General features: G+C 40.6%; 1 protein-coding gene across 3 annotated transcripts in view; it reads right to left on the bottom strand.

Annotated features, from left to right (window-relative positions):
• Window positions 1-26884, bottom strand: part of LOC141803505 (zinc fingers and homeoboxes protein 2-like) — a 165272-nt gene that overhangs the window by 69673 nt on the left and 68715 nt on the right. The window contains exon 1 of one of the 3 annotated variants that reach the window (XM_074687594.1): window positions 1666-1738. The exons of the other annotated variants lie outside the window; for them this stretch is intronic. The gene's annotated coding sequence lies outside the window, so the exon portion shown is untranslated. Of the gene's footprint in view, window positions 1-1665; window positions 1739-26884 lie in introns of those variants that run through there. 3 annotated transcript variants of the gene reach the window in all.

Below are 26884 nucleotides of genomic sequence, written 5' to 3'. Positions count from 1 at the left end.
CAAGTGGTCAAGTACGGATCAGTCCAGTTTGGTACGGTACGGATCAGTTAAATCTGATCCTGTTTGTGTTCTCTCAGCCAGTCGTGTCCTTCTTGGTCGGTGGTGTATAAGCTGTTTGTGACGGGTTATGGGTCGTTCTCTATTACTGCTGTCACACAGGAAGTGACCATCCTTTCCACCTTCTGGGGTTGGATCAGTTTAGTCTGACACCCCAACAGAAGGGAACCAGGAAGTGGGACGGTACGGGTTGGTAATTTGGGGAGCTGACCCTGAATTTCTTAAAGTATTTCCTCCTGCTGTTTATTTTTATCTCATACCTGAACACAAAAGTGACCAAAGAATAACATATCTGAGCTCCTTAAAGAGGAACATCAGTGATATAAGTCGTCTTGATATATATTTCACCTGACAGCAGCCGCCTGCTCCTCCTTCCGCTCCTCACTCCTCCTCTGTGGAGTGTTTTCATCCTGGAGCTCCTGGGCTGTTTGTCCCTGTGAGCTCCTTTCAGATGTTGGTGTGATACGAATGTTTGAAGCTATAGCAGAGTTAATATCTGTGTCTGTCGGAGCGGTGAGAACATTTCCTCTGCCCTCGGCCCTGACCTCGCTCCACGCAGGAAAAAAGATGCTCTGCAAACACCGCTTCACGTGGAATTTAAGTAGTAAATTCCTGTGGCAACATCATTTAAAACACATAAGATGCCACATATTCAGGATTACTGCGCTGGCTCTGCTGCAAAAAGCAGTTTCCAAGAGAGAAGGAGCAGAGAGAGGAGCAGAGAGAGGAGCAGAGAGAGGAGCAGAGAGAGGAGCGCTCGTCTCGCAGCTGGCAGGTGAGGAGATTGTGAGGTTGGAAATTTTTCATGGAAACCAGATGAACTTTCGAAGGTCTTATGCAATGCGACCGACTGCTGTTTACAGCATGTGGGAGTGGAAAAAAACCCACCAACTCTTCCTCGAGTCCGCCGAGCGGCGTTGAGCAACACTGGCGGAGAGAAACACATGTGCGTGACCTAATGAACCAGCCAATAACGAGTGTGTACAAGCTCGTCAAAGTGTGTGGGTTTCAGCGCGGTCTATTCTCCGTCCAAAAAGCTGCTGGCGTGCATCTGTGCATTTAAAACAGCCGACACACGTCAGCACTCCTGATGTTATTCGATTACAAACGTTTCCTCGAAATCTCATCATGTTCTGAGGGCGCGTCGCCGCCAAGGGCAGGCTTTTCTCTGCGTCCGTATCTGTTGAAAAAAGAAGTCTTTTAAGCAGGAGTGCGTCTTTGTGCCAGGATAAATACTCATTCAGAGCTCTGACTCTACCCGTGAATACCTCAAGTTATTGAAGATTCATTTAATGATTTTAGAGGAAGAAAAGGCCACTGTCCATTTGAATTCTAATGTGGCCACAAGCGAAGCGCGCACGCCCATGAAAGGGACGTGATTTGGCTCAGAAATGTTGTTAAAGGCAAGTTCGTTTGCTTTTAATGGACTCTTTTGATTCCTTTCGATCCAGACTCGACCGTGGACCACGTGATGAAAGGAGACAAACAAAGACAGATCTGAAATCAACCGCTGGTTGTTTCTGTGAGAGATGACGAACAAAAGAGCGTGAGGTGAAGACTTCGACGCTGTGGGCGATGAATTAATCTGAGAAAACACGAGGCACGTACATTAAAACAGAATCCACCCAGACATCAGCGCAGACGCTTTTCAATCTGAACCGAGACGACGGTTGTTCCCAAACTTCAACCACGTGTCGGTTTCTGAAGCCGTGACTGAAGCAGAACTCGGTCCAGCTCGACCATAATCTTTCCCCAAATACAGCTCGCTCAGATCGCTGCCAACGACAAACCCAAAGAAAACATGGCATTAGCACGTCATAAACACGCTTATTTTCAAAATCTGACACGTTTTAAAAAACAAAACGACATTCTGGCGGCTTATTTGTGTCCCCGCGTCCCAAAACTGACGGAGGACGTTTACAAAGACTGGATCACAGCCGCTGAAAGCACCAAGACTTCAGCTTCATTTCTGCTTTTTCTGATTCCTGATCCTCAAACTGCTCTGATGACGGTCTCAGTCCTCTGTGGTTGGTTCTGGTTCTGGTTCTGATGAGCCGTTAGTGTCTCCTCTGTGAGCTGCACAGAGCTGAGCTGTGAGCTCTAATCCTGACTGAGATGAACTCGCGTCCCCTGGTCTGTCTTTTGTGGAAAAGGTGTTTCTGTTGCACTTTTGTGATAAACTTCTGAAAATCCTCTTCATGAGAGTGTAAACACTTTTTAAGCAAAGTTTGAAAAGTTTTTCAAAACTTCTGCATTTCCAATACTATTTTTTATTGCCATATTAAGGTTTTACGCAATACTAGGTGTAATGCAAATGCAACTACAAGCGCTGTACCAAATTATTATTTTTCAAACGATTAATCTAGCTGTTATTTTTTTCGATCAATCAATCTAACAATTATTTATTTCAATTAATCTAACTTTTTTAAATTTATTAATCTGACAATTCTTTTTTTAATAAATCTACATTTATTTTAATGAATCTGTTAATCTTACAATTTTTTTCATTAATTGACTAATCTAAAAACGAGTTTCTTCAATTAATCTTACAGTTTTTTGATTAATCTATTATTCTAATAATTTATTTTTTCCATTAATCTTACACTTTAAAGATTTATTATTTTGATTAATCTAAATTTTTAAAAATAATTTATTAATCTAACAACATATTTTTTTATTAATCTACATTTCTTTTCATGAGCCTGTTAATCTAACAGTTTTTTTCCATTAATTCAATCAAAACTTGTTTTTTCAACTTATCTTACAATTGTTTGATTAAGCTATGAATCTGGTAATTTATTTTTTTTCTCGATCAAGTTATCTAAAAATTTTCTCAAGGTTTTGAAATTTTAATTTTCTGGAGTAATCTAACTATTAATTTTTTGCGATTAATCATTAATATAAAAACTTATTTTCTGGAGTGAACTTATAATGTTTTTTTTTTTTTTTTTTTTTTTTTTTTTTTTTTTTTATCGAGTAATCTAAAAACTTATTTTCTTGATTAATCTAACAATGTTTTTTTATATTTTTTTATCCAGTAATCTAAAAATGTTTTTTCTCGATTAAACTCACATTTTTTTTATTTATCCAGTTATCTAAAAAACAATTTTTTCAAGTAATCTAACAGTTTCTTTAAAGAATTAATATATTCATTTTTTGATTAATCTAGCAAATTGTTTTTCATTGAACAGTTGTTAACATCAATTGATCAGTGTAACTGTTCACACTATAAGGACGCCATATTGCACTTATCATGACTGAGGCTCCAGACCAAGTATTTTTGATGACAACTAATCTATAATGAATTTTTACAGTCAACAAAAGTGATAATAAAAAAAATCCTGGGGAAAAAAAAAAAGGCTTTCATATTTCTTTTTTCTTATGTTTTAACTTCCTGTTACACTTCTATGTTTCTGTAACGCAGAGCTGAGATGTCAAAGGTTTCTCCGTTGTGCTTGGTCGCAAAATCTTTCTTTTCTTTTTTGTCCCAGCACCAGAGGACCAAAAACACAGAAACTAGGTTTTTATTTTTAACATCAACATGCCAACTTCTCTTGGTGCTAATTTTTTTGTTTGTGCCAAAAAAGTTTCACCAACAAGGACATAAAGTTAAACACAAAGAGGAGAAAGAAGGCGAGTTATAACTGACCACTCAGAGACAGTCACGTTGCAAACACAGCTCACACAATCCTAAAAGTTTCCTCCTCCTTTTTGGGATCGGACTCCAGCTGTCGCCATGTTTGTTTTGGTGTTTTTCCACCTCTGCATCTCCGTACACCTCCCCATCAGACACAACAACTCAGAGGCCGAACCTGGGATATTTTTTTGTGCTGAATTTAAAACCATGTATAAAAATATTTTTAAAAAAGTCAAATTATCAACCTTATACGACAGCTTTAACACCAAACAGCTTCAGAGGGATTTCCTGAGCGAGGCTTCGGTTACAGGTGGAGGTGTCCCAGTGACATGCACGGGTGTGTGTGTGGAGTGTTTCCTGTCTGTGACATTAATGTAAGATCTCCACGAGCTCATAATAAAAGCACCAAGCCTTTAATCATGCTGTGTTGATATTTTTTATTGGGACCAAGCCGATAAAAGGCGGCTCTGCACGCCGGTTACACCTCCTGATTCTCACACTTTAAGATGTTGATGTCAGGTTTTTTATTAAATCAGAATCAGTTTAGTTCAGCTGAGACCTCCACTGTCTTCTGCAGCTGCACAGCTCAATCATCCCAGATATTGAAAATGTAATACGGTGACAAGCTGAAAACACGGGAACCAAAGCGTTGAAACGAGTCCCACCCTCTCCGTTCAGACACACACCCTCTCCGGCCCGCTCCAGAGACACACACCTGTCTGCGTCTGTGATGAAGAAACGAGCCGCCTCTGCTCACAGACCTGAATATCCCGCCAGAGGAACCTTTTCCCGCTGACATTTCTGACATTTCACAAACTGAGCGATGAATCGATGGGGAAAACCTGCCGCTGCAGAGAAGCTGCACGACGCTAACGAGCAGGAGCTAGCTTCAGGAACACACCTTCTTCCCATTAAAGGACACCAACCCACACACACACACACACAGAGCAAACACACACACACTCTTTCTTTTGTAATAACGCGTCAGTTAATAAGAGATGGATTTTTGTTGGACAAGCCAGTCGGAGACAGAGAAGACGCTCTGGCTGCCAAATCAGTGTTTTCACAGCCTGAATCACAGCTTACCACTGATACTGGCCCAGGGAGGAGCACACACATGAAGCACACACGGATTCAAACACACACACACACACACACACACACACACATTTCATCCTGCGTACCCTGAGAGTGATGTACAGTTTGTGCTCATACATGTACATTCACACACGTACTCGTCTATAGGACAAACAGAGGACTATAGACAAAACCGTCCCTGAGAGGGACGCCGTGATCCTGCAGGGTCATTAATTCAGAGAGGGGATCTGAGGGGGTCCCTTTGAAACTGAGAGGGTCCTAAATTAAATTTCTGCTTCTTGTGAAACTGTTAGTGTTTGTATAGTATGGTATGGATATAACTAACAATTCACATGGGTTAAAAACGAGACTGAAATCAGGAGAATGAAAAAACAGAATCTGAAAAGTCTATTGATAAAAGAAGAGCCATGTTTGCACAATGTACAACATTTAACATTTTAATAAACATCTTATCTTATCCTTTAAAGCTTTTGTATAATTTGTTTTCCTAACAGCTTGAATTGGAAAAACAGGGTCTGTTTCAATTGAGAACAGTGAGAGGACAAAACGTTAAAAACTTTGTTCAAAGGTTTTACAGACACTTCTGAAGTTTTGGTTGTAGCTTTAATTTTGTGTCTAATTTTGTGCGAACTTCCACCAGAGACTCTGTGAATCTTCATGTCTGTCAGTGTGAAAGCTGCAGTTCCTCAAATGTCCACTTGAGGCTGGCAGCAAAAGCAAGTGAATTGGAATGGGTCGTGTATTAACATCAAGAATTTCGATTGCGATTCTTCAATATTTCTGATTTTTGGTTTGCTTTATTTGACACCAGACCAAGTGAAAACTAAAATGTTGAAGATCATTTCTTGAGACTTTGTCAGGAGCCATATTTTCCCCAAAAATGTGCTTCACATGTGAGTCAGTTTTTATGAATTACTCAGGGAATCTGACATCTCAACATTTTCCAACCCAGCCAATAAACTAAAGACTAAAATGAAGGATCTAAATTATAAAAAAAAAGGTTGAACAAGAAATCATTATACAAAATTGTTCAAAAAAAAAATCCTGATACTTTGATACATACATTTTTTCCTCCCAGCCCTGTTGCCCAATCAGAGGCCCATCTCAGCTGATTGACAGAAGGACGACCTACAGCTGTTAGTGATAGGGTTTAAAGACCGCCCCATTCCTATTTTCATTTAATTATTTATTTCTTAGTTATATCTTCAGGCTTTTAATGCCTTGAATCATAGAGTAAAGGACAGTGGAAACACGCCACAGGCTTGACTTAAACCTGGGCTACCCGCTCGAGGACTAACTCCATGGTGTGCAACCTGATCGCTAACGCATCTGCACCCAAGACGCTAACATTTACAACAAAAAATAAAGGAGAAAACATGCTCACAGCCTGGTACAAAGACTTTCCAGTTTGTAGCCTTTTAATTTGTCTGTTTGCTACACAAAACTAAAATCTTATCAAGTATTTTTGTCTTATTTTCAGTAGAAAATGTCTTTTTAGACTCAATCTGAGCCACATTCACCTGACCAGTCCAGAAAAATGTCTGATTTCAAGTTATTTAAAGACAAAAATTAAGTCTGAATTACTGTAACAAGTAAAAAAATCTGTCAAAGGAACAAGAGAAATTTTTTTTTGTATTAAGACATTATTCTAGTTTCAAGGAAATTGTATTCATAAACCATCTGTTTTGATTTGCTCTAGCCTAAAAGTCACGTACGGATGTGCATCATTAAGGGCGTGGCTAAGTACAAGTTTAGGATTAGAACACCAGCTTTCACAAACATATCTGTAGCTTTCAAAAGTTCAGTTAATTGACATTTTAATACATTTTTTAGAAGTTTCTTTTAATTTTTTTAAAACTTATTTTAACTCTCTTTTTAGTCTGTCATATTTAGTGTTTGTTTATGTTGTACAGAGTAGAGACAATAACAGAGTCCTTGCAGTTTTTAGAAGATGGAGCTGAAATGTGAAACACCACCTCACTGTGTCTTTATTCTCTTGTTTTTTTGACTGTACAAAGGTCTTGTTAAATTTTTCTGTCCATATATAATTATATTTTTCTCTTTTAGATATTCTTATTGTAATTTTGTTTAAAGTATACTCCGTCTTTTGCTGCAATTCCATAAACTTCCCTGAGGGGGCGTGTTAAAGATTATCTTATCTTGGTGAATAAAGGTTATTCTGTCTCTTATGTTTTTCTAAACTGCAAAAAAATTTGAATTAAATTTGATACATCGTCAACGAAAGCAGAACAGTTTAGAAAAGAAGTTTCTCGTCATCTTCTCTGAGTCCAAAGTGAATCCAGCGATCAGGTTTGACCAAAAAACTTCGGAGCAGGAAACACGCCGACAGACACCAAACTGAGAGGAAGTCATGACACAGTGGCTAAAAATACGCTGACCGTAAATAAAGAGCATTTTTGGGTGAAACTGTGATCCCAACGCTGCGACTCCTGCACACACACACATTCTCATCTTTAGCACAAAGAGGGGACCGTAAACACGCAGCAGGACGTTTTAGTGGGCAACTGTTTCTGCTCGATTCTGATAACCCTCTTTAAAGATTTACACACCTGTTTGACACTTGTCTTTTTTCTTTTTTTTTTTAAAGAAAGGGCCACTGTGCTTGTTTTGCTACCAAAGAGGGGACCTCCAATTCACGACCGTTCATTTCACTGAGACTAATTTTCCTGTGGAGACGAACGAGCGTCTTTAAAAAACAAGCCATTTAAATTTAATGTTGTTGGTCATTTTCAAGATTATTTCATAAAATTAGGTGAACACACACACACACACACACACACACACACACACACACACACACACACGGAGAATCAGACAGGACACACAGAAACAGAAAAACACAGACGGTCACACACACCTGCATTTCTTTCTCTTTCTTTGCTCTGTCTAGCCTCATTCTTCAACCCACACACAGATCTCCCTCACACACCTACACACACACACACACACACACACACACACACCAAACTGTTCACATTGAGTGGCGAAGAACAACAGTCGCCATCAGAAGGCCTTCTTCTCGGAGCAAAATATCTCTCTCTGTCTCTCCCCCTCGCTCCCACTTTCAATCACTCCTCCGGTGCAGTTTGGGCTGTTTCCATGGCAACGCGCCGAGTCCCATGGTCGCTGGAGGGAGAGAGCGCTACCCCGCTCGTCCTGCCCAAAAAAACGGGAAAAAAATCTGCTAAACACTCCTTCAAACTGTGGAAGACAATCTCTGTGTGTGCTAGCAGTCTCTGTATGTGTGTGTGTGTGTGTGTGTGAGCAGTGTGTGTGTGTGTGTGTGTGTGAGCAGTGTGTGTGTTTTATTTTCCCCCAATGATTGGAGTGGCTACCAAAAAACACCAATTTCAGCCTGAGTCTGCCTCCGTCTTTGTCTTTGTGAGACACAGTCGCCTCGTTCGGCTTCACAGATCCATGATTATAGATTATTGATCACACACACACACACACACATGCGCGCACAATGTGTCACACACACTCTGAATATTAACAGTCCTTTAAAGCTCAATCAGAGCGTCGTGTCTGATCAAATCTGCATTTTAATGGATTCTCCGTTTGATCGGGTTTCACGTTAAAATTCAGGAAAGTTTTGATTTTTATTGACTGTTTTCTTCAACCAATGATTTTTTTCTGCAGGATAAAACGAAAATTCTGGAAAATTCTGAATGAATCACATGAATCCTGATGTGTGTTTCAGACGTTCACTCTTTAAAAATCACAGAAAGAAGAAAAAAAAGTGAAATATAAAAAAGGAGTTTTTCTTTTTGCTGTATTTTTATCTTTTCCTTCATCAAAAAAAAGAAGACAGAGAGGAGGGAGAGGATCAGGAAAGGAGAGATGGAAAAGGGAGGAGGGAAAGCCTGCAGGGTGGAGGAGGAGGAGAGATGGAGGAGGTGAAAGGAGGTAAAGGTGAAATGAGGTGAAGGTAGGACGGAGGGAAACAGGAGAGGAAAGAGACGAAGGGAAATCAGAGGGAGATAAATCTGAGGTTTGGTGAGGACAGAATGATGAAGTGATGAAGAAATGAGAGAAAAGAGGAAAGAAATGATTTAAAAAAAGAGGAAGGTAAGAAGTTCAGGATGAAAAATGAGGGCAGGGTTACAAACGAGGAGTAGAGGAGGAGAGGAGGAAAAAGTGACGAAGATAAAGAGATTTAAAAATACCAAGAAGAGGACGGGAAGAGGGCTAAAGGAGGAATTCAGGAGAAGAGGAGAGAGTGGGAAAGGAGGATGTGAATCAACTTTCTCCCGAAATTCTCCTGAAATTTAGACGAGCTCTGAAATCCTGAATCTGAAGAGAGACACCTCCTCCTCTGTCAGGGGAGGTGGGAAGGAGGTGTATCAGGAGACTGGACCAGGTTTTAAAACGCTGCTGCCTCTCTAAGGGTCAGGACACGTCTCAAATACGTCCCTCAAAGACTCCTTATCCTGTCCTAATGTCAGATTTCTGTTAATAACAATTTATCAACATTATTGAGTTGTTCGTGTTTTGGAAAATGTCTTTAGAAAACGTTTGTAACGATTTTACGCTTTATAAAAAAGACTGATTGATAGTCAGCTAATATCTCAAATAAGTCACTTAACATCTTAAAACATCTCAACGTCCCTAAATACGCCACCTAACAACTTAAAATATCTCAACGTTCATAAATATGTCGCTAAACACCTTAAAACACCTCAACATCCCAAAATAAGTCACTTAACATCTTGAAACATATTGAAACATCTCAAGATCTGTAAATACATCACTTAACGTCTTAAAAAATTCTTAACATCCCTTTATAGTTACTTGACGTCTTAAAACTGTTATACACCCCTAAATACGTTACCTAACATCTTAAAACATCTTAAACATCTTAAAACATCTCAACAGTCATAAATGTCACTTATCATCTTAAAACAATACCATTCCTATGTTGTTACTCGACGCCTTAAAACCTCTCAACATCCCTAAATATGTCACTAATCATCTTAAAACGATACCATTCCTAAACAGTTACTTAACGTCTTATAACATCTCAACGTCCCTAAATACGCAAACTTACATCTTAAAAATTCTCAACGTCCCTATATAGTTACTGGATGTCTTAAAACTGTTTAACATCCCTATATACATTACCTTACATCTTAAAACATCTCAACATTCATAAATATGTCACTAATCATCTTAAAACAATACCATTCCTAAACAGTTCTTAACATCTTAAAACATCTCAACATTAATAAATAAGCAAAGTAACGTCTTAAAACATCTCAACGCCACTAAATACATCACTTAACATCTTAAAAATCCTTAACATCCCTAAATAGTAACTTAACTTCTTAAAACATCTCAACATCCCTAAATAGTTACTTAACTTCTTAAAACATCTCAACATCCCTAAATAGTAACTTAACTTCTTAAAATTCCTTAACATCCCTAAATAGTTACTTAACTTCTTTAAAATTCCCAACATCCCTATTTAGTCACTTAAAGTCTTAGAACTTCTTAACATCCCTAAGTACGTCACTTAACATCTTAAAATATCTCAACATCCCTCAACACGTCACTGAAAGTCTAAATAGATCCGAACATGCCTAAATACGTCACCTCACATCTCAAAACATCTCAACAATTCTTGATACGTCACTTAACATCTAAAGAGATTTTAATGTCCCTAAATAAGTCTCATCATGTCTGAAATACTTTGCTGAGCAACACTAAAAATCTCGGATACGTCCCTCTAAATAGGGAATATGTAGATGAATATCTCTAAACACATCCCTCAAGGTCTCAGACATTTCTTAAAACAATCACTTGATGTCTCAGATATGTCTCTTTACAGCCCTTATACTTCCCTCAACATCTCCAGCCATCACTTTGTATCAAACTGAGTCATTTTACAGATCAGAAACGTCGCTTCATGTCCCAGTTACCTCAACTGATCAATACATTATGTCTGTTATCCCAAATTTTGACGCCAATATTTTCACTTTACTGCAAAAATCGACTTCCTTGACATCTGATAATCAGTGCCAGTACTGGAAAAAACATATTGATCCATCTCTTTTCATTTAACATCTAAAACGTGTCTCTAAATGTCTCGATTTTGTCACTGTCTGTCTCTTTACACCTCTGAATGTCTCCCGTACGCCACTTTACATCTCTTAACGTCTCACATGTCTCTTTTAACGTCTTGAATTCCTCTCGTAGCATCACTACATGTCTTGCGTACGTCTCCTACCTCTGCTATACGTCTCTTAATGTCTCCGTACGCTCCTTCAACTTCTTATGTACCCCACATACCTCCTCATATACGTCATAATACGTCACCAGACCTCTTAAACAACTCTCCTTAGTAAGAATGGATCCCTTTTACATTTGAAACAATATGGTACTGATGCCTGGTACTTAACAATCCGTATTGGTACACAACAGTAATATTTTTCAGTGTTTTTCTGTGTGTTAATGTTGAATAAATATTATTTTTTTTAATAATAAAATATCAAAAGTTTTCATTTTAACTTTTTTTATTCCTTAATATATAATGTTGTAATGCTGTCTTCATGTCCAGTATGGAAAATCTCCTACTCTTCCACTTCCTCACCGTCACAAAGTTGGGTTTAGGGACCTAAACATGGAACCATTTGATTTTAAATTGGTACCCGGTACTACAGACAGACTCTGGTCTCTACCTATGAAATTACCTAAATCAGTACCCATCCCTACTCCCACTGTTTTAATACATCCTTCAAGGTTTTTTAATTAAAAAAAATAAAAAAATAAAAAACTCTTTGAATGTTTCATGAATAAAGTAATGAACCAAAATGAGTAAAAATGTTTATTTTTGTGAACGTTTGGTTTCACGACAGGCTGTGGGGAGAGTCTAAGTTTGGAAGGTAACTCTGTGAGGTGAAAGGATGGAGGAAAGGAGTTAGGAAAGAGGAGAAAATAAAGGTACAGCTGAAGAGAGAGAAGGGTCGGAGGCAGGATAGGAAGGAGGAAGGAGACCACTCTTCCCTCTGCGTTCCCTCCTTTTCTTTCTCATCTCCTTCCTCTTCCCGTCCAACTTTCTGCTCTCCCACTTTTCTCCGGCTTTTGTCTCATAATCCTCACCCGTTTATTTCCCTCCTCCTCCTCCTCCTCCTCCTCCTCCTCCTCCTCCCCTCTCTACCTCCTCTTTGATTCTTTTTTCAAAAGCCTCCCAAACTCCTGCGTCCTCCCGCAGCGTCTATTTGTTTGTACATCAATAATTTCTGGTGACAAACGGCGGCCTTTTCATCGCTCACATGCCAACCTGAAGCCTGACACACTCACTTTCTCATTTCTTCTGCCTCCTTTTTTTTTTTTTTCCGTCTGCAGAGAAACGGCTGCTTCGACAGGTAGACGTCAAGTTTCTTTCTCTGCTGTCGCTGCAGATAAATACTCCTCCCTCCCTTAAAAAAATCAGACAAAGAAAGATCTAAAGGGAAATTAAAATAAATTTGGACTGCTGCAAAAAACAGGAAACAAAAAAAAATCAATTAATATTAGTGTTAACTGAACGTTAACGACTCATTTTATCATTTCAGGATGAGACCTATGATCACACCTTGCTCTAACAGCAAATATTAAAGCGATACATTTGGAAATAAAAACCTTTTTTAACTCTCAGGATGTAAAGTTTTCTAAAATTTGTGAAATTGAAAAAGAATGAACCAGAAACGGACTCCTGAATAAGAAAACCTGTCACCTTCATTACCCACAATGCATCTCAGCTGCAAACACTTCAACAAGAGAGTCAGGTAGTCTTTGTTTCTGCTCTCAAACACAAAAGGTTTTTTACGACGAGTGGAAACCTCTGGTCTGAGAATATTCAGCCTCTGTGGAAACGATCTAACATGTCCGGTCTAAAATTAGCACGAGGTCTTTACGAGATTCAGGGACCTCAAACACCGAGGTCTGCATATAGCTCCGCCCCTTGACGGGCCTATAGAGGGCTGTCCAATCAGAGAGAAGACTGAGGCCTTGTCCACGTGTAGCCAGGTATCTTAGAAACTCATTTTCACCCTCATGTTTTTTCAACTCTGCAAAAAAACTGAAATCTAATCAAGTGTTTTTCTCTTATTTTCAGCGAAAATGTCTTTTTAGACTTAATGAGCCACATTCACCTGAGCTGTTCAGGAAAATGTCTGATTTTAAGTTATTAAAAAAAACATAAGCTTGAATTGCTTAAAAGAAATTAAAAAAAAAATACTAGTAATTCAAGTCAATTTTTGAGCACATTTTTCTTACTTGTTACAACAATTTAGACCTCACTTTTTCTTTGGACAATGTAAAAAAAGACTTTTTTTATTTTTCAGGTGAATGTGGCTCATATTGAGTAAATTAAGACAATTTTTAATTTGAATTAGAAGAAAAATGCTGAATAAGATTTCATTTTATTGCAGTATACTTGAAAGCTTTGAAATGTTTCTTTGGCTAAAGACAAGTTTTGTCTTCAAGGCGCTAACTCAGCGTCTACATGTTGATATCTGATGGTCTGTAGGTAAATACAGGTAATGAAGTCATCAGCGTAGAGCATTTAATAGTTTTCCATGCTAAGCTACACAGTCAGAAATGGTATAACCTCCTCCCATTGCCTGGTTTTTAACAGTACAGAAAGTTTTGAATGCTGATAGCATGCTGCACTTTCACAGCAAAGGGTGGACATCAGTCGATCCTCGGCTATCTCTGGCAATAAATCCAGACTATGTCCAACTGTGTTGGAAAGAACGACTGGGACTTGGTTTCTTTGCCTTGATATTGCTATCAAAAGACACTTGCGTTGACGCACTTGCAAGAAACATTTGCACTTATACTGTAATGTTTTGAATTTATTATTTAATGTTACTTTCAACTTTTACGTAAGAGCATTTATAGTTTGCTCAGTTTCTTGTTACATCTTCTTAATTAGAATACAATACAAAAGTTTATTATTTTATTTATTAAGTTATTTATTTATTTATTTGTCTGTGCACCAACATAAATAGCCTCTTGTGTCAGCTGGTTGCCCACCCCTGGCGTAGAGTGTCGTTTCCTCGATGTCAAAGGAACCTCAAAGTCTTTACCGGTTTGTCAAAGTCGCTTTGTTCAGGTGATATCAACGATCTTTGGTGGTTCATCCACTCAGGTATCTTGGTTTATGCTTCAGGTGTGAAACTGAAGGAGCGTCATTGTGGTTTCCATGCAGTACAGTCAAGGCCCCCTGCTGGGCTCTGGATGTACTGCATGTAAGATAAACAGTACTTTTACATTTTTCAACATTCTCTGCAAATATTTTGCATATTTCTCATTTTTCTCTCTGGGAAAGAGTGTCAGCATGGCTTCAGGTGGTAATCATAGATGTGTAATCATAGATGTGTAATCATAGATGTGTAATCAGTTTGTGGACCAAAGAGTCGAGTTGGTTTGGAGAAAGCTGATGCTCAGATGTTGTGTTTTTCTGTCAATAACATTTGAAAGTAAACACCTAGCATCTCTTTTTCACCTCCTCCCCCACAGGGGGGCTGTTAGCACAGGCTAACTTCATCCTGTGGGTTTGGCTCCTTCACCAAACCAAACATCCCTCCTTCACACCTCAACCACCAGGTCCTCCAGAGCAAACGGCTCCAGACGAAGACTCAGAGCCTCAGACTGCAGCGTGAGGAGACTCTTCACAGTCAGGTTTGAGAGTCTGAAAGTCCTGTTTAGTCTTTTTTTTGAAGAGTTTTTGTTCTCATGAAATCCACTTTTGAAAAGAAATCCAAACCAGGTGACTTCTTCCAGGCTGAAAGCAGAGTTTTCAGAGAGTTTTTCTCTTCTGTGGGACCAAAAATCCCCACAGGACATTGTTTAAAATTTGGTTTAATGTGGAAAAGCCTGTGTGTGTGTGTGTGTGTGTGTGTGTGTGTGTGTGTGTGTGTGTGTGTGTGTGTGTGTGTGTGTGTCCTGAATGTGATGGTAAAGAGTTCATGTGACATCCCCTCAGCACCCTTCACCACAACCCCACCATGTGCACAACACACACACATTCTCACACACACACATATACACCCCCCTCTGCGCACACACACACACACACACACACACACACACACACACACACACACACACACACACACACACACACACACACACACACACACACACACTGAGAAGCTGCAGCCAAGCAGAGAAATAGTTTGGCGGCACATCCTGTACTGCTTGTTTAAGCTCCACACTGAGAAACACCAAACTCTCCCTCTCTGCGTTTCTTTGTCTCGCTGTCTCTTTCTCACTCTATTTTGTTCTCTTTGTCCTTCTTTCTTTCACACACTTTACTTCTCACACATGTCCACACACACATGTACACACACACACACACACACACACACACACACACACACACACACACACACACACACACACACACACTCTGCTCTCCATGTGGACAAAGACTTCTTTCAGGCGAGGTTTTGGTCAAGCAGCTCGGCCTGCTGGTGAAACCCAACAATGAGACCGAGGAGCTGACACCGATCCAGGTCTGACGGGCTGGTCCCTCTATATGATGGACCGGGTCCAGACCAGTTCTACCAGTGTTACTGACCAGCTTCAGACAGACTGGTTTAATGTCACTAAGAAACCAGGGTCTGGGTCCTGTAGTCCATTTGTAGTCCTATGAGAACTGACCAATCACTGAACAGTACGGAGAGCAAAAGCAGGCCTCAGATGTCCCGCCTTCACCTGGCACCGATCTCTAAATGATGAAACTCTTCTTGAAGAGCAGAAAACAATCTGTTCCTGATCAAACATTACGCTGAGACACAAACCTGCTTCACCCTGAGTCACTGAAACCATCAGCGAGAGGATTTCAGCAGATTTCTGAGTTAGAAACCTTCAAACTGTGTAATATGAGGAGTGTCAGCTTTCTATTTTTAGCCTGAGTGGAATCGACCAATCAGGAGCATGCATGCAAAACATTCTGTTTGCAGAGCAATAGCAGGAGTTCTAGAACTCTGACATCACAGGGGAGCTCTGTCATTGGTGCATGTGGACATGTTCAACAAACGTCTTTAGTTTTCTGTCTTTCTTTCTTATTCCTCATATGTAATAAAACATTTACAAAATATTACCAGAGAAAAGGACGTAACGTAAAAAGTATGTTAAAAAAAAAGTCCCAAGGAGGCAGAGGAAGAAACAAAGCTCACCGTGTCCTGTCCCTGATTATCAAGTTTCATACAGACACCATCAATATTCTGTTTGTGTTTCACAAATCGATCCATATTACAAAGCTAAAGGCACAAGTACTTTGTATTTTCAACAAAGTTTGTGTTGTTGAAAATTCATGAAACAAACACATCATATTATAAAACTGAAGACAGGAAGTTCATATTTTAAATCAAAACTGATGTCGTCAGAAACCATGAGACAAACAATTCATATCATAGATCAGAAGAAGAAGGAAACCAGTTTGTGTTTCTGCTTCCTGTCGCTGAAGGAGGGTCACTGTCGTCAGTTTCGAGCCCGGCTAAAGGAGGAGGGTTGATATTTAGACGTTCAAAGAAAAACAAGAATGGACTGAAGAAAGTTCATTTAGAGATATAAACATATTTACGCTGTTTTTCCATAGACTGTATAAAACATGGACGTAGTCTCGCCAACGTCACCCGTCTGTTTCTGAAATGGAAATTGAAGCAGATTGGCTCTAGCGGCCATATTGGTAGTGGCAAGGGCTTCATGTACAGCCATAGGGCGTCTGTCAGTCACATGACCCTCAGCTGTGCCTCTTATTGGGGGAGTTCGCGATCTTAATATCCTCTGAGCGGCCGCGTTAGAAAAAAATTCACCCCCTGTACAGTGGGTGCTGGTAGTAAAACAAAACTTGAGAGTGACAGGAACTAACGTAACGTAACGAGGACTCCATCCTCTGTACATAGGTCACCTGCTACGCTAACCCAGCTAACCCAGCTAACCCAGCAAACCCAGCTAACCCAGCAACCACCAGTGACTTATACCAATGCTTTAAACACCAGTTCAGTTTCTCAATCAGCCACCATGCTTCACTGAGCGAAGTCACATTCATTAAAGAGGTTCGGTTGCTCAGAAGGAAGTTTGATTTTTTCTTTTAGTGAGGACGTGCCGATCGTTTATCAGTGAAGTTCCTAAAACTTTCTCCTGGGTGTGTCTGATATCGGTGACTCAAGTTTTCTGTACCATCTCTGGACTTTTTACGACCGACTTTAAACTGGATTTTGACTCTTCGTGTTTACGGCCTGATGTCTGAGTCTTTGAGGCTCAGAAACAGATGCCTGATCCTCAGCCTGGTGTCAGAATCCACTGTTTTCACTGAGCGGTTAGTGATTTTCAGGTCAGATTAAGATCAACGAGCTGAACGGTTTCTCCTCTCTTCGCCTGACTCTGTTTATTCACTGGTGAGACTTTAAACACTTTCTTCAGTCTATTTTGTTTTGCCGGCCTACAAATGCTTAACTTACATCATTTTTTTACGTAACGGCTGCTTTCTGGGTTGTTAAAACACTTCTTAAATGTGTTTTTTTGGGCGTCTGAGACCTGGTTCTGCAGGATCCGGCTCCATCAGCTCCGTTTTTCAGATTTACCGACTGCGTTTCCCGACACGCCGCCTGTTTGTGTCTCTGTGATGAAAGTTTAGAGAACAATACAGGACGTTTATTGCCAGGCCGTGATGCAATCTGTGTGTAAGTATGTGTGTGTGTGCACGTACAGCCTCCCAACATGATGCAATAATGAATTAAGTGTGTGAGGAAGCGTGTGTGTGTGTGTGTCTATAGATTGTGTCTGTGCATACATACAGCGTGCCTGTGCGTGTGTTTGTGTGTGTGTGAGTGTGTGTGTGTGTGTGTGTGTGTGTGTGTGTGTGTGTGTGTGTGTGTGTGTGTGTGTGTGTGTGTGTGTGTGTGTGTGTGTGTGTGCAGCATGATGCAATGAGCGAGCAGCGCAGACACACTCTAATAAACAGATATACTGGCACTTTAGATCTGTGTGTGTGTGTGTGTGTGAGTGTGTGTGAGTGTGTGTGGGGGAGAGAGGGAGAGCTGTATGACTGTGTGTACTGTTGGTGCGTGAGCGAGTGTGTAAACAAGTGTGAAAGAGAAAGACAAAGAGTGTGTGTGTGAGTACGATTACACATGCAAAAAGGAAAGATTCTTAGCAGGAGGTGTGTTAGAGCAGCAGGGGAGACGAATGCATGTGTGTGTGTGTGTGTGTGTGTGCGTGTGTGTGTGTGTGTTGACCAGCTGGTGTTCCACATGTGGACATGTCCTCCAGAGCCAGGGACTCCTGCAGAGAAACCCACTCTTATTTCACCCAGTGTGTGTGTGTGTGTGTGTGTGTGTGTGTGTGTGTGTGTGTGTGTGTGTGTGTGTGTGTGTGTGTGTGTCAGTGACGGCCTGCCAGTCTGTGGGTGTGTGTATGAATGTGTAGCGTACGTATGAGTCAGTTTATTTGTATATGTGTTTATTGGCGGGCTGAGTATCAACACGCTGAATCAGAGAACAGTACACAGCGTTTTGTTTACCAGCGCCGAGGATCGGGGTACCACCGTTTCATATTGATGCAGAGATTAACGCAGATTCAGAGTCAGTCTGCTGACACTTTCATTCAGTCTCACTAACTCAGACTCAGTCTGTCAGGAAGCGTTAATAAAGTCAGTCTGGATCAGGTTTCAGTCAAAACAGTCAAAGTATCCTTCAGGTGCTGCAGGTGGAAACACTCTCATCGCTGATTGTTTCGATCACACTAACGTCCTTTTTATCAGCATTTACAGCTGTGATCAGGTTACGGTGTCAGCTGGTGCATCCTGGTTCTGATCCATTGATAAGAGAAGTGGGACCAGTCCACCGGTCATCAGCAACTTGTACACCTGTCACTGTAAAGTTGCCACAGTTGAAGTCATTGGACCTGATTTTTTTTTTTTGGTTAGATTATTCTGGGGACTCTCCATCCTTCCATGTGCTGACATGAAAGGCAAAAGCCTGTGGCAGGCAGAGCACACCTCCTCTTCTTTCAAACACAGAAAACCAGAAACAGTGATAATGGTGGAATACAGAATCTTAAAGCAGGAAGAGCACACCTCGCCTCTCTCCCATATGAATGTAAAAAACACTGAAGTAGGAAGAGCATCAGCCAAGACCCTTGAGAAACAGAACTGAACAAGCCTCAATGACAGCAATAGTGTGATGTGGTGAAGCACCCCTTTTGTTTGCATTTACGGCAAACCAAAGCAGCAAGAGCAGCAGCAAAGTTGCCTGATCACACAGAATATAACAAGCATCAGTGACAGCAGTAGAATTAAAGCACGAAGAGCACACCTTTCTTCTCTCTCCAATGTGAACACATAAAACACCAAGGTAGGAAGAGTATCAGCTAAGAACCCTTGAGATACAGACCTGAGCAAGCATCAGAGACAACAGTAGCCTGAAGTTGGGAGGCACACTTCCTATATATGCATTCATGGAAGAGCAGCAGCAAAGTCACTTCATGGTACATAATCGAACAGTCATCTGTGACAGCAGTGGAATGCCAAATCTTGAAACGGAAGGAGCACACCTTGCCTCTCCCTTATGTGCATACATGAAACACTAAGGTAGGAAGAGCATCAGCTAAGACCACTTGAGATACAGACCTGTGCGAGCATTCTTGACAGCCGTAGAGAACCAAATCTTGAAGTTGGAAAAGCACACCTTCCCTGTTTTTAAAAGCACTGGGGCAAACCATAGCCTGAGGCAGACAGAGCACACCTCACCCTTCTTTAATGTGTTTGCTTAAGAAGATACTGCTGGGGAAGCATCAGTTAAATCCCATTGAGACACAGAATTAAGCGAGCACTGGTGAAAAGAGCACTGACAGAAAGTCAAAGCAGGGAGAGCATCAGCAAAGACTCAGAACAAAGTGACTGACACATATGACAGGAGCAGCGTCACAGGCTCCGGATGACAGGCTGCAGGTTTTGGGGCGTTGAAGCTGTTTGAGGTAGCTTCAGTGTGACTCAGGAGACCCAATCAGAGTCCAGGTGTCACTAACAGAGTGAGTCAGAGAGTGATCAGCTGTAGTTCTGAGCGGGATCCGTACACACACACACACACACACACACACACACACACACACACTCACACACACACACTCACACTCACACACACACACTCACACACTTTCTCTCTGTCGTGGTTAAAATACTTCATGCATAAAGCAGAAGTATCTGTTTGCAGGGGCATGTGGAGCCAACCAATACGCTGTGTAATATTGGCCCTGTGATTCTCTGTGTGTGTGTGTAAGCCTGCAGTGTGTGTGTGTGTGTGTGTGTGTGTGTGTGTGTGTGTGTGTGTCCAGAGGCGGTGCAGTGAAGGGGAGCTAATCCAGTAAAGTAACAGAGAACCGACAGAGTCAGAGGTCATTATCATTCACACACCGCCGAACAAAACACACACTGATGCACACATTATGCACAAAGCTTAATCTGAAACACATCCCACACACACACACACACACGGATAACATTCTGATACACACACACACACATGCACACACACACACACAGCCTCGGTCTTGATATCCATCTTGTATCTCTTTGCTTCTTTTTTCTCCTCATGAAGCTGGAAAAACACACTTTTGCCAATTCTATTCTTCTCCTCTGTGCGCCCCCTCCCATCCAAACCAAACCTACAACCCACCCACCCACAAACACGCACACACACACACACGCACACACACACACACACCAGATGGGTCTTAATCTCCTGTTGCCATAAACAAACAGGAACCGTTGGAAGAGGCAGACACAGAGACCACTGTGAGTCGGTGTAACTTCTTGTCGTCTAACATCCTGTTAATTCCTACGACTGCATCGAACAAAACTCCTCTGAGTCGCTTCGACACACACACACTTACACGCACACAAACACACACTCTCACACACACCGCTAACAGGCATTGGCCTCTGACAGACACAAGCAGAAAACAAGCTAACGCTGCACAGATGTTGGCCCATTCGATGCCTCGGCTCTCCACCATGTCGTCTTTCAATCACCATGTATTTGTTGTAAATATCAGATGTGGACTTTTGGGGAAACCTGGACTGGTTTATCCCCTTTGTTTGGACTTTACTGGTTTTAGTTTTTTCAGATCACTTCCTGTAAACCAGCTGTCGTTCTGTTAGCCGCTAGCTGGGCCCAACAGTTTGGTCTCTGTGGCTGCAGCTCTGTTCCCACAGAATTCAATTCTTTTATTGTTCGACCGCACGTGAGTAAAATCAAAGCTTTGTCAACAGAAAAACAAAAGCCAAAATCACCTCTTTCAAGGTGGTTTTTCAGCTGTTTTGCTGCCTCATTGTCTTAATAAACAAACAGGAAACTATCTTTACAGCTATGATGATAAAAATGTTCAAATGGCGTTAAACCGACAACACTACCGGCTAAAACGCGGCTTAAAAGAAACCAAAATAAGTTCGTAAATAAATGCTAACAAAATATTTAAAAAGGAGTTCACAATAAAGCTGTAAGTAGGAAATGTTTGAGTTGGTGACGAGGCCCGACCAAAATCTGATTCATGGGACTGTACGGGCTAGCAGCATTAGCTTAAGCTATGCTACAGACGCTACATACAGGGCTAAGAGAAAACTGTGAAGCCACAGCCTATCGTTAGCCTCGTGATTCAGTTTCTTAAAGAAGCCATGCGACGTTTTAACCTTGTTTGCTTGAATGAAACAACAAAGGATAGGAAAACGACAAAAAAAGTAAAAAACAAACAAACAAACAAGCTAATGAAATTTGAAAAAGTAGTTCCCTCTGATGCTGTGTACAGAAAAAAAATGTATAGTCGATTTCCCCTGAGATAGCTACACCTTTTAAAAGATGTCAAATCTGATTTTGGAGCCACTAACACAGGATTTCTGAAACTGATTGGTTAGCTTGTTTAGCTTTGATGCTATGCTACATGTGCCACAAACCATGCTAAGGGGAGGCTATGCAAAGCTGATCTCATTATTTTCTAAATCCAAGCATTTCATGATCTGTAGTTAAAAAAGGAACATATCGATGGATGATGGTAAACGTATACGCCGATGACACCAGTTTCTATAAAGGAGAGTCAGAAGAAACAGAAGTCTGGAAAAATACTTTTTTTATTCCTTTTTAAGAAATAATAAAGCTCATTCTGAAGCTTATTCTGCAAAAATATAGGATTTCAGAGATTGACTGGTTAGCTTGTGTAGCTTTGATGCAAAGCCAGATGTGCTACAGACTATGCAGAGAGAAACTACAGAGCTGTCGTTTACTTGTTCGGCATGGTGGTCCCAATTTCTTAAAACAAAAAATAAATAACACAAGCCATGTTTTTCATTTGCATTTTTTGGACAGTTTCTCTCCTCAAAATACAGGACTTCAGAGGCTAATAGGTTAGCTTGTCCAGCTGCAGCTTCATGGTATGAGTCAAAGGGGTCAGCACTGATGTGATGCCACATATGCTCCACTCTGTGATGAGCTAAAACTACAGCGTAAACAGTGTCCGGAAACACAACGACAGAAACATAGCACAAGATTTAAAAAGAAATCAACAAAACAACTAAAAAGTACTTCCCAGTGATGTTCTTGGATGAAAAATCTATGGTTTTATTTCTTCTGTGACAGCAACACTTTTTAAGGGAAATCAAAGCTGATTTTGGAGTCCCTCCTGCAAACAATACAGGATTTTAGGGACTAACTGGTTAGCTTAGTTAGCTTTGATGCTATGCTACATGTGCCACAAACCATGCTAAGGAGAGGCTATGGGAAGCTGATCTCATTATTTTCTAAATCCAAGCATTTCATGATCTGTAGTTAAAAAATAAAAATATTGATGGATGATGGTAAACGTATACGCTGATGACACCAGTTTCTATAAAGGAGGGTCAGAAGAGACAAAATTTTTTGTTTTAAGAAACAATGAAGCCTATTTTGAAGCTTATTCTGCAAAAATACAGGATTTCAGAGATTGACTGGTTAGCTTGTTTAGCTTTGATGCAAAGCTACATGTGCTATAGAGAGAAACTACAGGGCTGTTGTTCACTGGTTTAGCATGGTGGTCCCAATTTCTTTAAAAAATCCAAGTCATGTTTCTTGTTTATAATTGTGGAACAGTTTCCCCCTAAAAAACACATGATTTCAGGGGCTAATAGATTAGCTTTTTCAGCTGTGATGCTATGACTCAAAGGAACTAGCACCAGCGCTATGCTACATGTGCTAAACACTTAGCTGAGAGAAAACTATGGCATAACATCCTAAAAGACAGAGCCAATTATTTTCTTGTGTGCTGAAACATAACAGAAACATAGCACAAGATTTAAAATGAAATACTAACATGCTAACAAAACTGCTAAAACATACTTACTAGTGATATTATGGGTTAAAAACATGTTATGGTTTTGTTTCTTCTGTGACAGACGATTATAAAATCCTCCTGCAAACTACACTGGACTTTAGGGACTAACTGGTTAGCTTGTTTAGCTTTGATGCTATGCTACATGTGCTACAAACTATGCTAAGGGATGCTATAGAGAAGTGATGCCATTATTTTCAACACTCAAGCCATTTTTTGAGCATTTTATGATCTGTAGTGAAAAAGTAACAGATTGATGTATATCAACGTATACGCTGATGACACCAGTGTCTTTTTTTGAGAGGCTAAATGAGGCTTTGATATCGCTCACCTTGGCCTGTACCACAAAATGTTTTACTGGCAATCAGGGCAAATGTATAAAACCAAATTTACTTTGTCTAAGGTTTATTTTTCTGACTGAAACTTTGACAACAATGAGGAAAAGCATCAATAAAAACACAGTTTCCCACTATCCAAGTTTTTACAACCGGGCAGAAAAAAAAGTACCGTGCCTGATCTATGACTCAGCGTTTGACAAAACGGGTTGATTTTGTATTCGCTGACTCATCCATTGATGCTTTTTTACCAGCCTCAGCCTGACTTTTCTGAAGAGCTTCATTTATCCGTAGTAAGATGCCGTCCTGCCATGTGGCAAACCTTCGATGCACGTTCAAGGAGGACGAGTGGTTCACTCAAGGACATCTCTGTGACCAGAACATAACCCGGCTCTGTGGTTACCAGGTCAACGCTCCGCTAACCGGCCTGAACTCGAAGGAAGCGCTCAGAGGATATCAAAGTTTCTGTGCACGCACCGACACTGTGCTGTTACTCTTCACACCCCCTGAGGGATGAATTATTTGGAGAGAACCAAGATGTTGTTACAGTGAAAACAGGCTTTGGCCTCTTGGAGGAGATTAACAAGTGTAATGCTGTACAGATGTAGGCTTGGTCCCACTCCCACACTCTGCTCCGCCGCTATAAAAGAAGAAACAGTTGGAGATGGACTCGTTTACCCAGATCCGCTGACACTGTTAGGAGTTCCTGTTTCAGTTTGTAGTTTCTGTCCCACATGAAGACCTTCTGGTGGATCTGCGTCATGCCTTTCTGCTCCTGCAAACACTTCACTACGTTTCCAGGAATGCCGCTCTTTGGATGGACTGATGACTGAGTGAACTCTCTGCCTTAGTTTGAGGGAAGCGTTTGTTCTCTTCACATAAATTGATTTTGAAAGCTGGATTTTAAACTCAATAACCTCAGTGTTTAAAGTGGATTTCATGGTCCTCACAAGCCTCTGTGTCACATCCATAGGAAAGATACCATCTGGGTCCATCAGTCCCTCTGACGGGAGGGTGGTCGACCTTTTGACTGATTCGTCACCTCAGTGAATGTTTTCATCATGAACTCATTGTCGTCTTTTTTCCAAACAGTTCTTTTCCGTTTTGGGAAAATTATCCGATCAGAGTTAAGCAGATATTAAAACTGGACAAACTAAGGGTTTGGCTACCATGTGACTGATACATGTTGAGCAAAGCAACCTAAAAATGTCACGTTCAGCTTTCAATTAAACCATAAAGAGTTAGTTTTTACCTTTCTGTAAAGTAAATAAGATTTAATGCAGCTTCATACTAAACGAGGTCATTGCCTGTGTGTTTGTCTGTTAGAGATATAAAGCTACTTTGAGAGCTCTGTAGCAGCTTCACATTATTAACAGGTCCAAAAAGACTGAACTTATCTCATGCTCTGTACTGTCTCTTTAAGAAACATCAGGAACTGTACAACTTTCTTTTTAAGAGAGATCAGGAACTCTGAAACTGTCTCTTTAAGAAACACCACAGAACTGAAGAACCGTCTCTTTAAGAAACATCAAGAACAAATGGAACTGTCTCTTTAAGAAACATCAAGAACAAATGGAACTGCCTCTTTAGGAAAAATCAATGAACAATGGAACTGTCTCTTTAAGAAAAAATCAAAGAGATTTGGAACTGTCTCTTTAAGAAACATCAAGGAATATGAAACTGTCTCTTCAAGAGACATCACGACCCTATGAAACTGTCTCTATAAGAAGCATCAATAACTGTGAGACTGTCTCTTTAAGAGACATCAGGAACTATTTAACTGTCTCTTTAAGAAACATCAAGAAACTATGGTACTGTCTTTTTAAAAAACATCAGGAACTATATATCTGTCTCTTTAAGAAACATCAAGAACATATGGAACTGTCTCTTTAAGATACATCAAGGAATACAAAACTGTCTCTCAAAGAGACATCAAGATCCTATGAAACTGTCTCTTTAAGAAACATTAAGGAACTATGTAACTGTCTCTTAAAGAGATATCAAGGCACTATTGAAATTATCTAAGGAACGAAACCTACGGAACTGTCTCTTTAAGAAACATGAAGGAACTTCGGAACTGTCTCTTGAAGAGATATCAAGACCCTTTGAAACTGTCTCTTTAAGAAGCATCAGAAACTATGGAACTGTCACTTTAAGAAACATCAGGAACTGTGCAACTGTCTCTTTAAAAAACATCAGGAACTATGGAACTGTGTCTTTAAGAAAACATCAAAGAGATTTGGAACTGTCTCTTTCAGAAACATCAGGAATTATGGAACTTTTTGTTAAAGAAACATCAAGGTGATATGGAACTGTCTCTTAAAGAATATTTAAGACCCTGGATATCCACCAATTAATGATGTCACAGTTGGAGCAAATCTAGTGTTGATCTCGTTGAAATCTCGTGACATTTTGAGCGAGTCATTCAGAGCAGGGTGGGGTCTCTCAGGTGGGTTCCTCCAAATAAGACTTTGCTTGTTTCTTGAGTTAAGATCCAACATTTTTATTTCAGTATTTTTAAAGAAAAAAAACGTAGTAACAAGATTTTTTTGAGATGGACGCTTAAAGAAAGTGTGATTATTTTGGTTTATGGACCATTTCCAGGAGCTGAAGTCAGACTCTGCAGCCATGATGAATGAAAGTCGGCCCTGCACATCAAACTGTGTTTACAGCGTTTAGTTTCAGCGCTGCCTTCGCTCCAGAGTCATCACTCCTGGCTCCTGAAAACGTAACGCCATGGTGTCACCTCGACTCTGTCCAACACCTTCCTCATGAACCGGGTCTTATGACGGACTTCACTAAAGCTGCTGCGTCAGATCGGATTTTCCTGGAAAGGAAAGGTCCTGAATCCTTTACGTAGAAAGAGTCAGAGAAAACAACAACATCTGTAAAAAAGAGCGTCTGACAGCAGCTTCAGAGGCTCGTTAACAGACGACAGAGAGGAAATGTGGTTTTTCAGGTCAAACATGCATCATGTATACATCAATCCCCCATCAGGACCCAACACCAGGAGCTGCCAGCAGCTGTGTCAGAGCTCAGGGTGGATTCAGCCTCAGGCGGACACAAATTCTTGGTTCAGGTCCGACTGTTTCTGTTGATTCGACCCTTGAGGAGGATTTCTGTGGAAAATTCATGCAGCAGGAACGCAGCGCTCAGAAATCCAGCTCAGGAAGCGGGAACCAACCAGGATGATCTGTTCGGCCTTTAGTCGATTAAGACTACGAAAACGAGCGACTGGAGCCGACAGACAGGAGACAAAACAGGTCTGAGGAGCTCATCAGAGCTCAGCAACGCAGCGCAGCGCTCTGACACCAGCCGAGGTGGCTGTTTCTGCCTCTTTCTCTCTGTTACACCATCTCTGTCACCGGGGAATCGCTGGGAAAATCCT

The sequence above is a fragment of the Halichoeres trimaculatus genome, unplaced genomic scaffold (assembly GCF_033239565.1).
Source record: "Halichoeres trimaculatus isolate MK-OKI-2021-1 unplaced genomic scaffold, fHalTri1.1 fHalTri1_scaffold_14, whole genome shotgun sequence".
NCBI lineage: Eukaryota > Metazoa > Chordata > Actinopteri > Labriformes > Labridae > Halichoeres > Halichoeres trimaculatus.
Note: the sequence above shows the minus strand (reverse complement) of the source record. Positions and strands in the feature narration are given on the sequence as shown.